The sequence below is a fragment of the Nannospalax galili genome, unplaced genomic scaffold (genome assembly GCF_000622305.1).
Source record: "Nannospalax galili isolate Female #2095 unplaced genomic scaffold, S.galili_v1.0 scaffold639, whole genome shotgun sequence".
Taxonomy (NCBI): Eukaryota; Metazoa; Chordata; class Mammalia; order Rodentia; family Spalacidae; genus Nannospalax; species Nannospalax galili.
The window spans coordinates 744,306-759,015 of NW_008344644.1; the positions used below are offsets into that span (position 1 = coordinate 744,306).

At 43.5% G+C, this 14,710-nt stretch overlaps 1 non-coding gene and 1 pseudogene across 1 annotated transcript; one reads left to right on the forward strand and one right to left on the reverse strand.

The window, feature by feature from the left end:
* Positions 1-14,710, reverse strand: part of LOC103740320 — a 115,735-nt pseudogene that overhangs the window by 90,725 nt on the left and 10,300 nt on the right.
* LOC115071672 lies at positions 12,271-12,338 on the forward strand. Its single transcript, XR_003850773.1, has one exon. It is a non-coding gene; the product is annotated as a small nucleolar RNA SNORD31 (small nucleolar RNA).

The following is a 14,710-nucleotide window of genomic DNA, read 5'->3' on the forward strand; positions in this document are numbered from 1 at the left end:
TGCAAAAGGGATAATTTGATCTCTTCTTTTCCAATTATTACTCCTTTAATTTCTTGCTCTTGTCTTACTGTTCTTGCAAGTGGTTCAAGCACTATGTTAAAGAGAATTGGAGGTAGTAGACAGCCTTGTCTGGTTCCTGATTTCAATGGGAATGATTCCAGTTTTTCTCCATTTAGAATGATGTTGGCTGTGGGTTTGTTATATATTGTAGCAGGAGGCCTCCAAAGATGATGGGGACCCAGAGCCCTGGGATTCAGTTCTTGCAAGTGGTTCAAGCACTATGTTAAAGAGAATTGGAGGTAGTAGACAGCCTTGTCTGGTTCCTGATTTCAATGGGAATGATTCCAGTTTTTCTCCATTTAGAATGATGTTGGCTGTGGGTTTGTTATATATTGTAGCAGGAGGCCTCCAAAGATGATGGGGACCCAGAGCCCTGGGATTCAGGGAGAATTCACTTCACTCCTTGGTCCACAAATAGCCCTCCAAAAGGAGCCCACGCCTCTGTACCATGCTTGCGAGCCCAGTGACTGCTGACAGACTGTGTGGCACGGACCAATTAGAAAACGATATGCTGACTAAAGGGACTTGGGGGCGGAGAAAAGGGAAATATAAGGCCTGCCCCCTCCTGCATTAAAGGAGCCTGCAGCACCTCACCTAGTGCTTGCTTCTACCCAACTCCTGGGGTCTGTGTGTCATGACTCCGTGCCTCTTGCCACCCCCCCCCATTAGCAGGGGACCCGAACCAGTTTAGAGTCTTCACAGCTGGCCTGAAGAGAACCCGCAACAATATATGACTGTAATTATGTTGAGGTATGTTCCCTCCAGTCCAATCCCCTCTAGGACTTTGAACATAAATGTATGGTGAATTTTGTCAAAGGCCTTCTCTGCATCTATTGAGATGACCACGTGGTTCTTGTCTTTGAAGCCATTTATATGATTTATGATGTTTATTGACTTACATATATTGAACCATCTTCTGGAGTAAAGCTAACTTGACCAAGGTCAATGATTCTCTTGATATACATCTGTATGTGGTTTGCAAGATTATTGTTGAGAATTTTTGCATCTATGTTTATTAAGTATATGGGTCTATAGTTTTCTTTTCTGGTTGTATCTTTACCTGGCTTTGGTGTTAGAGTGATGCTGGCTTCATAGAAGGAATTTGGAATGTCTCCCTCCGTTTCTATCCTTTTGAATAAATTAAGTAGTTTGGGATGTGGATCTTCTTTAAATGTCTGACAGAATTTTGCTGTAAATCCATCTGGTCCTTGGCTTTTTTTAGTTGGAGGTTTTTGTATTACTGTTTCAATTTCTTTTTGTGTTATGGGTCTGTTAGCTGTTAATCTCCTCTTGGTTTAGTTTTGGTGTTTCCCATGATTTTTGGTATGTGACCATTTCTTTTAGGTTTTCAAATTTAGTAGCATATAGGTTTTAAAAGTTGATGGAGCCTAGGCATATAGTCATTTTGCTGATTTGGGGGTACTCTTTCTTTTGTTTGGTAAACTGGGCTAACTGTCAATCTTGTTTATCTTTTCAAAGAACCAGCTCTTGGATTCATTGATTCTTTATATTGTTTTCTTTGTTTCGATTTCATTAATTTCTGCCCTGATTTTTGTTATTTCTTCTTGTCTGCTGGGTTTCATTTATTGCTGCTTTTCAAGTGTCTTGAGTTGCAATGTTAAGTCATTTATTTGTGATTGTTCCATTTTTTTTTTTTTCTGGGATCTTTTTGAGATAGGGTTTCCCTGTAACCACAGCTGCCCTGGAGCTCACTATGTAGAGATGGCTGGCCTTGAACTCACAGAGATCTGCCTGCCTCTACCTCCTGAGTGCTGGGATTAAAGGTGTGCACCACCATGCCCGACACCCCCACCCAGTTTTTTGATGTAGGTACTCAGAGCGATAAACTTCCCTCTAAGGACAGCTTTCAGTGTGTCCCAGAGGTTTTGTTGTGTTGTACTGTCCTTTTTATTTAGTTCCAGGAACACTTTTATTTCTTTCTTATCTTAATTTCTCTTTTGACCCATTCATCATTCAGGAGTGTGTTGTTTAATCTCCATGTGTTCATGTTGTGACTAGGGCTTCTTCCGGTGTTGATTGTAAGCTTTATTGTATTGTGGTATGATAGAATGCATGGAATTATTTCAATCTTTTTGTATTTGTTGAGGTTTGTTTTGTGCCCCAATATGTGGTCGATTTTGGCAATGGTTCCATGGGGTGCTGAGTAGAAAGTATGTTCTTTGGTGCTTGGGTGTAATACTCAGTAGATATCTGTTAGGTCCATTTGATATATACTATTGTTTAATTCAGATGTCTGTTAACTCTCTGCCCTGTTGACCTATCTAATGGAGACAGTGGGGGTATTGAAGTCCCCTACTATTAATGAGTTGGGGTTAATCTGGGTCTTAAAGTCCTGTAGTATTGTTTTTATGAAGTTGGGTGCACCAGAGTTTGGTGAATATATGTTCATGATTGTAATATCTTCTTGGTTTGTTGTTACTGGGTTGGCATCTGGGAATCCTTTGGTCTAGGCTCTTCTGGCTTTCATAGTTTGCACTGAAAAGTCAGCTGTAATATGAATGAATTTTCCTTTATATGTGACTTGTTGTTTCTTTTTTGCAGCTTTCAGTATTGTCTCTTTGTTCTGTACGCTTACCATTTTTACTGTGATGTACCATGGAGAGTTTCTTTTCTGGTCCTGTCTGTTTGGTGTTCTATATGCTTCTTGTTTTTGTATGGGCATGTCTTTCTTTAATTTTGAGAAATTTTCCTCCACGATTCTGTTGAAGATCTGGTCCATGCCATTATCTCGGTATTCTTCTTCTTCCTGTATGCCTATGATTCGTAAGTTTTGTCTTTTTATGGTGTCACACAATTCCTGCATATTCCATTCTTGTGATTTCTTAAAATTTTCATAATCTTTGCTTGAGTGGTCTAGTTCGCCTACTTTATCTTACAGTCTTGATATTCTGTTTTCCATTCCATTCATCCTATTGGTGAGGCTTTCTCCTGTCATTTCTAATTGGCTTACTGAGCATTTCACTTCCTTCTTCATTTCAGCCTGAGTAGTCTTCAATATTTCTAACTCTTTTCTGAATTCATTCAGAAGTTTATCCCTATCTTCTTTCAGTTCTTTGATTTCTTTGTTCTTTAAATTCACTGAAGTCTTTTTATTGTTTTTATAATTGTTCTTTTGAGTTCCATGTCCTGTGTTTTCTCCAGGGGGTTCTCATTGTACTCCTCTAGAGGTTGTTAAGGATATATTATTTTAGTTTTTCATGTTATTATTTTTTTCTCTGTGATTTTGACATGTGAATTTCTTTTGCAGTTTCTGATTCTTGTGTGAGACTCAAGTCTTCAAGTTTAGGTCTGCTTCTTTTGTAAACTTTATAGTTTACTTTTTGGGCATGAAAACCTGGTTCATCTAAGCTTCTGGTTCTCTCTTTTGATTTTATATTGGAGTGGCCAGATTGCTTTTGTCTTCAGGAATTCCCACAGAGGCCCAAGTCAAATGAAGATCAGATGCTCTCAGGCTTACTCCTAAGATCTGGATCCCTCCAGGAAAGATTTTGGCCTCAGGAATTTGGGGGTTGGACTGTCCTGGGAGTAGGGTCCAGGAAAGATGCTGGTCTCAGAAAGCTGGTGGCTGTGACACTCAGAAATGCAAAGGGAGATGGGGTCAGGAAGAGGCCCCAAGGGCTTGCTGAGGAACTGGGTTGGTATGGATGCAAAGGATCAGGGAGCCAAAAGGTCAGCCCAGGTGGCCAGGAAAGAGGCTGGTGGGTTGTGAGGCCCAGTAAAGCAGAGGGAGGTGAGGGTGAGACCAGGCCCAGAGGGCTCCTTGGGACCTCAAGAAGGAACTGACTCCATCTGGATGCAAGGGATCAGGAAGCAGTGGTGGCTCTAGCCAAGAGGTCAGCCCTGGGTTCCAGGAAAGAGGCTGGTGGGCAGTGCAGCTCAGGGAATCAGAGGAAGTGAGGGAGGGTTAAGGCCCAGAAGCAGTGCTCCTGGGGACCTCGTGAGAGGGAACTGGATTGGTCTGGATGCAAAGGAACAGGAAGCAGTGGTGGTTCCCCCGGTGTCTGGGGTGCCAAAACAAGGAATGGGACAGGACCCAGGCTAGGAGGAGAGACGGGCAGGGGAGATGGGAGGGTGAATGAGTCTGGGGGAGTCATCCAGTCTGCTACCTCAGGGTACTAAAATCTGGATGTTCAATTCCCAGCCCTCACATGATAACTAACAACTATGGTTAACTCTAGTCCCAGGAGAGCCAGTGCCCTCTTCTGGCCTCTACGGGCATTGCATGACACAGGTGGAGGCAAACAGTCATATAACATAAAATAAAATTAATTAAAAACGTTTTTATAAAAATTGGAAGACATGCCAGGCATGGTGGTGCATGCCTTTAGTTGAAGCACTTGGGTGGCAGAAGCAGGGGGATCTCTGTGAGTTCAAGGCCAGCCTAGTCTACATATCAAGTTTCAGGCCAGCTAGTGCTGCAAGGAGACCTTGTCTCAAAAAGACCAAAAGAAGAAAGAAAGAAAGAAAGAAAGAAAGAAAGAAAGAAAGAAAGAAAGAAAGAAAGAAAACATAGGCAGGATGTGGAGAAAGAGGAATGCACATTCACTGCTGGTGGGAATGCAAACTTGTGCAAGCACTATGAAAAGCAGTGTGGAGAACCCTCAAAAAACTAAAAATGAACTACCATATGATCCAGTGATACCACTCTTTGGCATATACCCAAAGGTCTCATCGTATTGTAGAGATACCTGTACATCCATGTTTGTTGCTGCTCTTTTCACAATAGCTAAGAAATGGAAACAACCTAAATGTCCCTCAACTGACAAATGGTTAATGAAAGTGTGGTACATCTACTCAATGGAGTTCTATTGAACAGTAAGAAAAGATGAAATTATGAAATTTGCAGGTGTATGGATGGAATTAGAGAGTGTTATACCAAGTGAAGTAACACAAATACAGAAAAGCAAGGGATGTATGGTTTCCCTCATTTGTGGACTACAGCATCAATCCCTAATGTGTGACTATATAAATTCTGATGTAACACCAGGAGCCAAGTAAAGGGAAAGGATACATGGAGATAAAGGACAAGAAACAACCTGAAAGGGGATAGTAGGGAACGGATGTTACCTGAGGGAGGTGGAAAAAGTGAGAGTGGTCTACAGGGGGTAGAGGGGGGAGGGACATGCAAGGAACCATGGTGTGGGGGAGGGAGGGAAGTCAGGAGAGGAAAGATGGTGGGAATCAGGAGGTACTGCGGGAGGGTGGGGATAACGGGGGCACTGTGACTAGGGAGGGAGGGAGGAAGGAAGCTGGATGGGAGAAAAAATAGTGGAGATGAGTGAATCTTAGGTGGCTAGGAAACCTAGAGGGAAAAGTGATGCCCTAGAAACTCTATGAGAAATGCACATAAAGTGTCTGAACATTATGGCATGTGTTTACCTGGGAGCTGCTTGGCACGGAATGCAGTGCCAGATGGAAAAGAACTCCCTTAGAGTGACAAGCATGCTGTACAGCACTCATCAAAGAAGTTTCTTTTTACAACATATAGAGGCTACTACAGAGTTGCATGTCTGGTCAGGCACCGAGAATATATGCCTGGGAGATGCCCAGTACTAGGTGACACATCTGTAGCCGAATCTCTGCAACTAAGGCTCATGGAACATGGTGGAATGAGGGTGGAGAGAGGGCTGGTACACCCCTCATCTCTCACCAGTGAGGCTTCCTATACATCAGAGTGTGACACACACAGAAGGCCTCAACTGGCCAAGTTTTGGAGAATGAGAGACTGTAGCGTGTAGGATGGGACTTCTATATGAAACCTCACCCACCCAGGACCCAGGACCATTGTGGAAGAAGAGGTGGAAAGATCGTAAGAGCCAGGGCTGGTTCATGAACATAGGGAAGTGGAGGTTCCAGGCCACTAGAAGCTTGCTCATGTGTACCTGTGGCAATGGTGGCATCAAACATGGGACCCATGTCAGCTCAATTAAACAAGGGCCCAAAGGGGAGATGAGAAATAGGTGGCAGGTCAGCACTAGATTGAGAACTATTTGAGACTGATTGCTGTTGGGTGAGGGAATATATGACTTACATACAACCACTGGGTGGGCTGAGTAGACTTCTGTGGACACATTTACACTGGAGGGTTCAAACATCTGAATGAATAGGACTCAGCATATATGGCAGAGTGCATGGGGTTCAGAGGGGGATGGGGGAGACATGGCTTGGGGAGGGGGTTTGGATTTGAATTGGAAACATGACATTTAAAGAGTTCAATAAAAAAATTTAAAAATAAATAAGTAAAAGAAACACTGGGCATGGTGGTACATTCCTTTAGCTTGGTCTACATAGCGCATTCTAGGTCAGCTTGGGCTATAGGATACTTTGTCTCAAAAAAAGAAAAGAAACGAAAGTGACAGAAAAAGCAGAAAAATTCAATTATTTGTCATTAAAATATTGAGAAATTTGAGACCACTATTTGTTTCCCATAATTTTAAATTTATTTTGATGTGTATTGACAGAACTTTTTTTTTTTCAGATCAAGCTGTACCTTTTATTTTAAAAACCTGGTAAAAACATGTTATTTTGAAGAATTTTTGCTGTCATGTCGTATCTACTCATCTACAGCCCAGGATGGTGGTACTTGCTCTGATCCCGGCATTCAGGAAGCAGAAGTCTGAGGGTCAGGAGTGTTCTGCATGTACGTAAGTGTACCATGTGTATGTAGTGCCCACAGAAGTGAGAAGAGAGTGTCTAGTCCCCTGGGACTGGAGTTACAAATGATTGTTAGCCACCCTGTGGATATGGGGAACTGAACAGGGTCCTCCAGAAGAATTCCAGTGCTCTTAACTGCTGAAGCATCTCTTCAGTCCCATTTTTTGTTTGTTTGTTTTTATATTATTTTATTTTTTATAAGATTTATTTATTTATTTATTTATTTATTTAGATCAGGCTGGTCTTGAACTTACAGAAATCTGCCTCCTGAGTTCTGGGACTAAAAGTGTGGGCTACCAAGCCCAGTGCTTCCCTCCCACCTTTACATGGGTTCTGGAGTTAAATTTCTGTTGGCAAGCTTAAATGGCAATCTCCTCTACCCAATGAGGCAGCCAGCCATGCGTTTTGTTTTTAAAACAAAGGAAAATCAAGCTGCGCGTGGTGACATACACGGCTTTAGTCCCAGGGGAGGCAGAGGCAGGCAGATCTCTGTAAGTTCGAGGCCAGTCTGGTCTTCAAAGTGAGTTCCAGTTCAGCTGGGGCTACAAGGAGACACTGTCTCAAAAAAGACCAAAATAAAACAAAGCAAAAAACAAAACAACAAAAAAACAAAACAAAGGAAAACCTACAAAAGTGAATGAAAACCATGAGGCAGAACCGAGTTGGACATGGGGACAGTACAGACTCACAGCTGTGTGCAGAGCAGTTGCAGTGTTGCTCTAGTCCACAGCCACATTTTAGAATGCACACGTGTCTGCATCGTTTCCTCTCCAGTGCCTCAAGAGGCCAATGAAAAATTACCTTGGGATGGAAAAGGATCTGGACCAGGGACGCGGTTGATTTGACCATAAGCTAAAACTGGCCTTGTTTTCCTCAACTGGGCATCTCAGATCTGCTAGCTGAATGTGCAGCAGTGCCTGGAGGACAGAGTGCAGCTTGTAGAACACAGCAGCTACCTCAATGCAACTGTTTGCTTCATACTTGAAAAAAACCTGGGTGGTGTGGAGGTCAGTAGAGGAGTGTGTGTTTAGTATTTGTGAGGCCTGAGTTCCAGCACAAGAACATTCACAGACACATACACATATACATAACACATGCACACACATACATATACCCACATACATGCATCACACACATATACAGATATACCACATGCTCATGCACGTATACGCACGCATACATAATCCAGGAAAAATGCTGAACTGGGCCACTCCACTAGGACACAAAGTTTAATTTCTGCCTGCTCTGGAGCCCAGGAAAGCCGGCCATCCCCCTCATCTTACAGATCAGTGCTGGCCAGTAGAAGTAAAATGTGGACCATACAGGTAAAAATAAATTTTCTGGCAACCACACTAAAACTGTGAAAGAACAGGTAAAATTAATTTGAATAATATATCATCAAAATCTAATCACCTCAAATGAAATCAGTCTACCTAGAGTTAATGAGCTTTTCAGTTCTCCTTTTCACGTTGTCCCTGAGCTCTGACGTGAGTTGCATGTTCCAGCTCCTCTCAGTTTGGACTCACCCCTTTCAAGCGTTGAATGACAAACTGCCATCAGTTGTTGCTGGACGGGACAGTGTGACACTAGACTAGACTGCAGTATGAAGTTGCACAGCAGTTAAGAGGCAGAGGCAGTTTGGAACTCATGTCTGATGACTCCAAAGTTAGGTCCTGTCCACCCTCTGCCAAAGCAGCTTGCTCCTCAGGCCCAGGGATGGCAGCCGGTGTCCCCAAAGGGCAGAAGTAGCTCTCGTCTCCTTTTTCCCTTTGTTTTCCTTTTCCTGTCTCCCTAGAAACTACTTTCCTGTGTCAGAAGAGAGTTGAAGGAGAGCCAGGTTGGTGGCCACAGACAGGAATTCCAGTCAGTACAGGCTAGCCTTGTGCCGATACAGGGGTAGGAGTGAAGAAGGCAGGGAGACAGGGGCAGGGGTAGTAATGCCAGTGGGATGGGGGCACATGGGAAGATATGATTTCTAGGACATAGAACCTAGAAAAGGTTCACCTACCTTGTTTATCCAAAGAGTTCACTGGGGCTACTCATGGGAGTATGGGACAGTAGGCAACATGGCCAAAAAGCCCAGCATGGCATGGGTAATGACTCAGCAAAGCTGCAATCCTGGAGCTCCCTACACAACGTGGAGGCACCGCCAGAGTCTGCTACCCCACCCCTAGTTCTTGGTTACCTACAGAACTGCAGGAGGGGCCTTCTGAGTCGTCTTAAGTTTCCTGAGGCTCATAAGCTTCCAGAATCTTGTGAGTCTCCCTCCTCTCTCCAGGATTATTTTTAATAATGTTTATATGTGTGTGTTGGGGAGGGGGCTTGTGCATATGAGTGCAGTGCTCCAGGAGGCAGGAAGAGAGTGTTTGAGCTAGAGTTACAGGTGGTTGTGAGCTGCCCAGAGTAGGTGCTAGGAAGCAAATCCAGGTCCTTTACACAGCTGTAGGCACTCAATTGCTGAGCCATTTTTCCAACCTCAAGAGGGATTATTTAAATCCAGAGGAAATAGCCACACAGAAAGCCCAGAGTTGGACAGTGGGTTGGGGAGCCAGGTATGCAACTCTGAACTCTAGATGAAGGGTTCATAGAGAGGGGGTTCACAGTAGAATGTGCACTTACGTCCCTCTAGCAGCATGCAGTAATGACTTACAGTGTGGACATGATCTGTACTAATGATTTACACTTAATCTGGCAACCAAAAGCCATGTCCTCCTCTTGTGACCTGGGCATATGGCCTTAATTCCCCAGGATTTCCATCCAAGATAGGAATAAGGATATGCTGGATTAACATCTCAAAGCAAAGCGCTGCAAAGCAGCATGGTTCTCATAGAAGCAGTGAGAAAAAGGAAGTCTGCCTGAAATTATGGGTGTTTAGACCTAGGGATCAAAGGGTAAACTTCTTTGATGATAAGGATGGACCCTAGCTTCTACTTCCCAAACTGATGTTGGAGATAAACAAAAGTATGAATGAGCCTGGCTCAGGAGCAGAGTTCCATGCGACATCTGCAGGAACAGGTGGGTCTCAGTGTATGAGTCCATTGTTGGTCTTTAAGTGAATGCTGAGGGTGAAGCTGTTTCTTTATTTAGGTTTAAGTGCAATGTGGCTTAGGAAGGCCACAGCAGCACAGGCCACACCTGCATGACCGTGGGACTTAGGGTCTCATCTTCAGCTTTGCAGTTTCAAGAATCAGATACCAAAGACCCATCAGCCCCTCAGCAGGCCGGCCCATCAGTCTGCTAATTTACAAGCATGTAAGTCAATGAAATGCTTGTAGAACCATCAGCAGAACTAGGCTCTTTTATTTCTTACTCAAATTTGGTGTCATGTTAAATCAGACTAACATTTATTCATTAATTAATTAATTTTTGCAATGGTGGGGATTGAACTTGGGGCCTTCACATGGGAGGTATATCTGCATCACCTATATCTATACATTTAGTTTCAATTATGATTTTTTTTCTTTTTGATTTTTGTTGTTTATTTTTGAGACAGAGTCTTCCTGTAGCCCCAGCTGGCCTCGAACTCCCTGTAGGCCAGGCTGGCCCCAAGCTCACAGAGATTCGCTGCCTCTGCCTCCCGGGTGCTGGGATTAAAGGTGTGCACCACCATGCCCGGCCAACTATGATTTTATAAAAAGAATTTTGTGTGTGCATGTATGTGTATAATGTATGTGTGTGAGTGCAGGCATGCACCGGTCACAACACATGTGAAAGTCATAAAACAGCTTTCAGGCATCTGTTCTCGCCTTCTACCCTTGGGGGCAGCGTCTCTCTTTTTTCTTGACACTCTGGCTGGCCCTGACATTCTGGCTGATTCTCTGTCTCTGCCTCTCATCTCGCTGCAGGAGTGCTGGGCCTACAAGGTGTGCCCCTGTATCAGTGTCAGGTTTTCTAAATCGGATCTGGGATCCACCTCAGGTTGTCAGGTTTGTACAGCAAATGCTTCTACACACTGAGCCATCTTCCCAGCCCTCAACTATTAAAGCTGAGTCAAAAATTGGAGGAACATGGGTATTAATGATCTGGAAACTCCTTGTGGATCTTAACCATTATTACCACTGTATTCATTTACAAGAACACTTTTCCATTTCTGTGATTTCTGTGAATAACTTTCAGTTCTATGCCCCCTCCCCCATGGCCCTGCTATGTTTCTGAGCTTGGCATGGGACCAGCTTGCACTGGCCAGACACACTCTCTACCCCTGAGCTACATCCCCAGTTCTTGTTAAAACGTTTCTTGAGAAACAATTGTATTCCAAACCTGATGTCAGGTACAGGGTGTGCAGTGGTGAGTGCTAGTCTCACTGCTGTCTCACAGACGCAGCATCTCCTTCAATGTTCCTGGCAGAAGTCCCAAAGCAACGTGCAAGCTTGTGACAGCCCAGATTACAGCAGAGCTCAGGCAGAGCATTTAAACATACTGGGCAATATGACAGGACAACTCTATGTTTTATGAAGACAAAAATATTTATTTATAATTTTTAGGGTTTTTCATTTATTTTTATTTGATGTGTATGTGTGTTGCTGGCATGTATGTAAGTGTACCCATATGTGCAGTGTCTGCAGAGGCCAGAAGAGGGTGTCCTATCTCTTTGAACTGGAGTTACAGCTGGTAGTTGCCCACTATATGGGTGCTGGGAACTGAACCTGGATCCTCTGCAAGAGCAGCTAGTGCTCATAACTTCTTGAACCATCAATCCCATAATTTTTTGTTTTGTTTTGTTTTTTGTCTTTTTTTTTTTTTGAAGCAGTGTCTCCCTATAGCCCCAGCTGTCCTGGAACTCACTATGTAGACCAGGCTGGCCTTGAATTCACAGAGATCTGCCTGCCTCTGCCTTCCAAGTGCTGGGACTAAAGACATGAGCCACCACTCTCCACAACCCCATAATTTTTATGTTTTAGTTTTGTTTTGTTTTTGGTCTGTTTGACACAGGGTATCCTTGTAGCTCCAACAGGTCTGGAACTCACTGTGTAGACTAGGCTGGCCTCAAACTCAGAGATCCTCCTGCCTCTGCCTCCTGAGTGCTGGGATTAAAGGTGTGTACCACCACATGTGGCAATTTTTGTTTAAATAACATTTTCCTTGCCAGGCATGGTGGCACACACCTTTAAACTCAGCACTTGGGAGGCCAAAGCAGGCAGATCTCTGTGAAATTGTGGCTAGCCTGGTCTAAATGGTGGGTTCCAGTCCAGCTGGAGCTACAGGGTGACCCTGTCTCAAAAAATAAAAAATAAAAACAAACAAAAGTCACTTTCTGAGGGACTTGAAAATGTCTCAGAGGTTAAGAGTACATGTTGCTCTTGCAGAAAGACCCAAGTTTGGTTTCTGGCCCCCACCCACGTCAGGTGTCTCACAATTGCCTGTAAGTCCAGCTTCAAGGGGATATGATGCCCTCTTTTGGCCTTCATAGGTACCTGCATACACATGGCACACACACACAGACACAGACACAGACACAGACACACACACACACACACACACACACACACACACACACAGAACCCCATACACATACATATGTTTAAAAATAAAAGAAACAGCAGTGATGAGTTGAATACCACCCCAGTCTGGTAACTGTGATGAAACATGTTTTCTGAGTTGTGAAAAAGAAAAATAAATAAATAAAAGAAATCAGCCCAGCGTGGTGGTGCATGCCTTTAATTTCAGCACTCAGGATGCAGAGGCAGGTGAATCTCTATGAGTTTGAGGAGGCCAGCCTGGTCTACATAGTGAGTTCCAGGTCAGCTGGGGCTATGGGGAGACCCTGTCTCAAAAAAGACCAAAAAAAAACCAAATCCAAATGTATTTCCTAGGAATACATTTTCATCATATTTTACTAACGTGTGTGTCCAGGAAAAGAAAGGAGAATAAGGCGACAACAGCAGCCACCCCAGCCCTTCAGCAAAGGTGGTGTGGAAGGCAGTACTTGGCCCTTTGGGGAGCAAGAGGAAGCTAGTAGCACTTTTCACTTGTTTCTGTTTCACTTACATGCAAGTAAGGCAACCAAGATGCAATACTCAGTTTTAATTCATTCAGAAAAAAGGTCTCACTATGTAGCCCTGGAACTTACAATGTAGACCTGGCCTGGAACTCACAGAGATCTGCATGCCTCTGCCTCCCGGGTGCTGGGACTAAAGGCGTATGTCACCGCAGTGGGTGAGATATTGTTTTGACAGATTCCGTGTCCCTCTGAGTCCTGTATCCCTAGTCATTTTTCAAGCACAACCACCAGGCCTCCCAGCGTGAGGGAGGATCTACACTCTCCTAGGTCAGGGAGCAACACCTTCTGCACAGGTACTATTTCATGTTTATTTGAGCCTAGCCAAATGTACTTACTGATTACCTTGTCTGGTATTAATTAAACCGGTGTTATAAAATGAATAAGAATAAAAAGGATTCCTACAAAGAGATCTGGTGACCATAATGCAGCAATATGAACACAGGCTAAAAATAAGACGTAGAGCTGCTGGCACTCACTGCTGAAGCACGCTCACTATCAGCCCTGCCATGACACAGTTAAAAGGTCTAGTCAGATCTAACAGTGAATCATACAAAACTTTAGATCGGCAATAAGAAATATCTTGAAAAATATATTTATAACCAACAATACCAAGTCCTGAGAGACACACTAGCATTGACATCACAGCTCCGCAGACACCCACAGAGCAGGTGTCCAGATTAAAGGCAAAGTTCTCCATTTTGGTAGACATGTTAAGACAGAAGATAAAAGATCTGTCATTGCTTTTTAGAAAAAGAAATCTTTAGTGATATGTTTCTTTTTAATTTTTTAAATTATTATTATTGTGCACGTGTGCATGATGTGTGTGGAGGTTTGGGGGGGGGAGTGCCATGACACGTGTGTGGAGGTCAGAGGACAACTTTTGAGGAGCTGGTTCTTTCCTTTCACCTTTAAGTGGATTCTGGGGATCAGACTCAGGTCTCCCAGGCTTGTGCAGCCTGGGACTTTAGCATCTCGCTGGCTCTAATGATAAGATTTTCTATACAAATACTGTGATTCTTTCCAAATAGCTTTTCTGAAGCCTGCCAATCTGATTACACAGAAAAGCTCTCCTCCTGAGAACCAGGAGCAATTCTCAGAGTTTGGGCATTTTAAGAATGAGCTTTGTGCTCATTCAATTCTCCACCGAGGAGGAATGCACTTCTTCCTACCATCCAGTTCTCAGGAAATGACTGATTTAAAGTGTGATGTCTGGTTTCATCTTCAGCAATATTTAATACCACACACATGTTCAACAGATGATACTGCAAGCATTTCATTAACTTACATGAAAAAGTAATAAAGAATCACTTCTTCCAGCTTAATAATTAATAACAAACATAGCACAAAACGAAAATAGCCACAGTCCATTGAGAAAATGCCAGAGGCCCCAGGACAGCAGGCGAGTTGGGGAAGCCTCGGTCTTCACTTGCAGCGCCTGGGAGAGGGTCCACGAGAAATGTGTGGATGGCTTGGGATGAGGGCTTGGAACGAAACTAACAGAACTTGGATTTTCAGGAGGGTGAGGTGGGCTTAAGGGAAGAGGGGCTTTGCTAACGACTAATATTACCTGGAAGCAGGTGCAATTCTGTAACTTGATAGCTAGCTAACAAGTCTTTTCTTATAAAATGAGAAGGCTTCAGTTGTGAATTTAGAGAAAAGCTGCAGTTACTCCAGTTACCCAGAAGAGGGGGATGTTTGGTCGCTTTGCAATTTGAAAAAATGTTCACTTTTGAAACAAATCAATTAACAGCATTTAATATAAAATACATCCTTTAAACAAATTTCAAGTGATATTGTTGGCTATAGGGACAATGTTGTAGCCGGATCTCTAGGCCTTATTCTCACCTAATTGGAACACCATGCCTGTTGGTTAGTAAGTCTTAGTTTGCCAACTCCACCCCCGAGTAGCTAGCATTGTAGGTTTTGATTTCTATGAATATTACTATTTCAGATACCTCATGAAACTAGAATCTT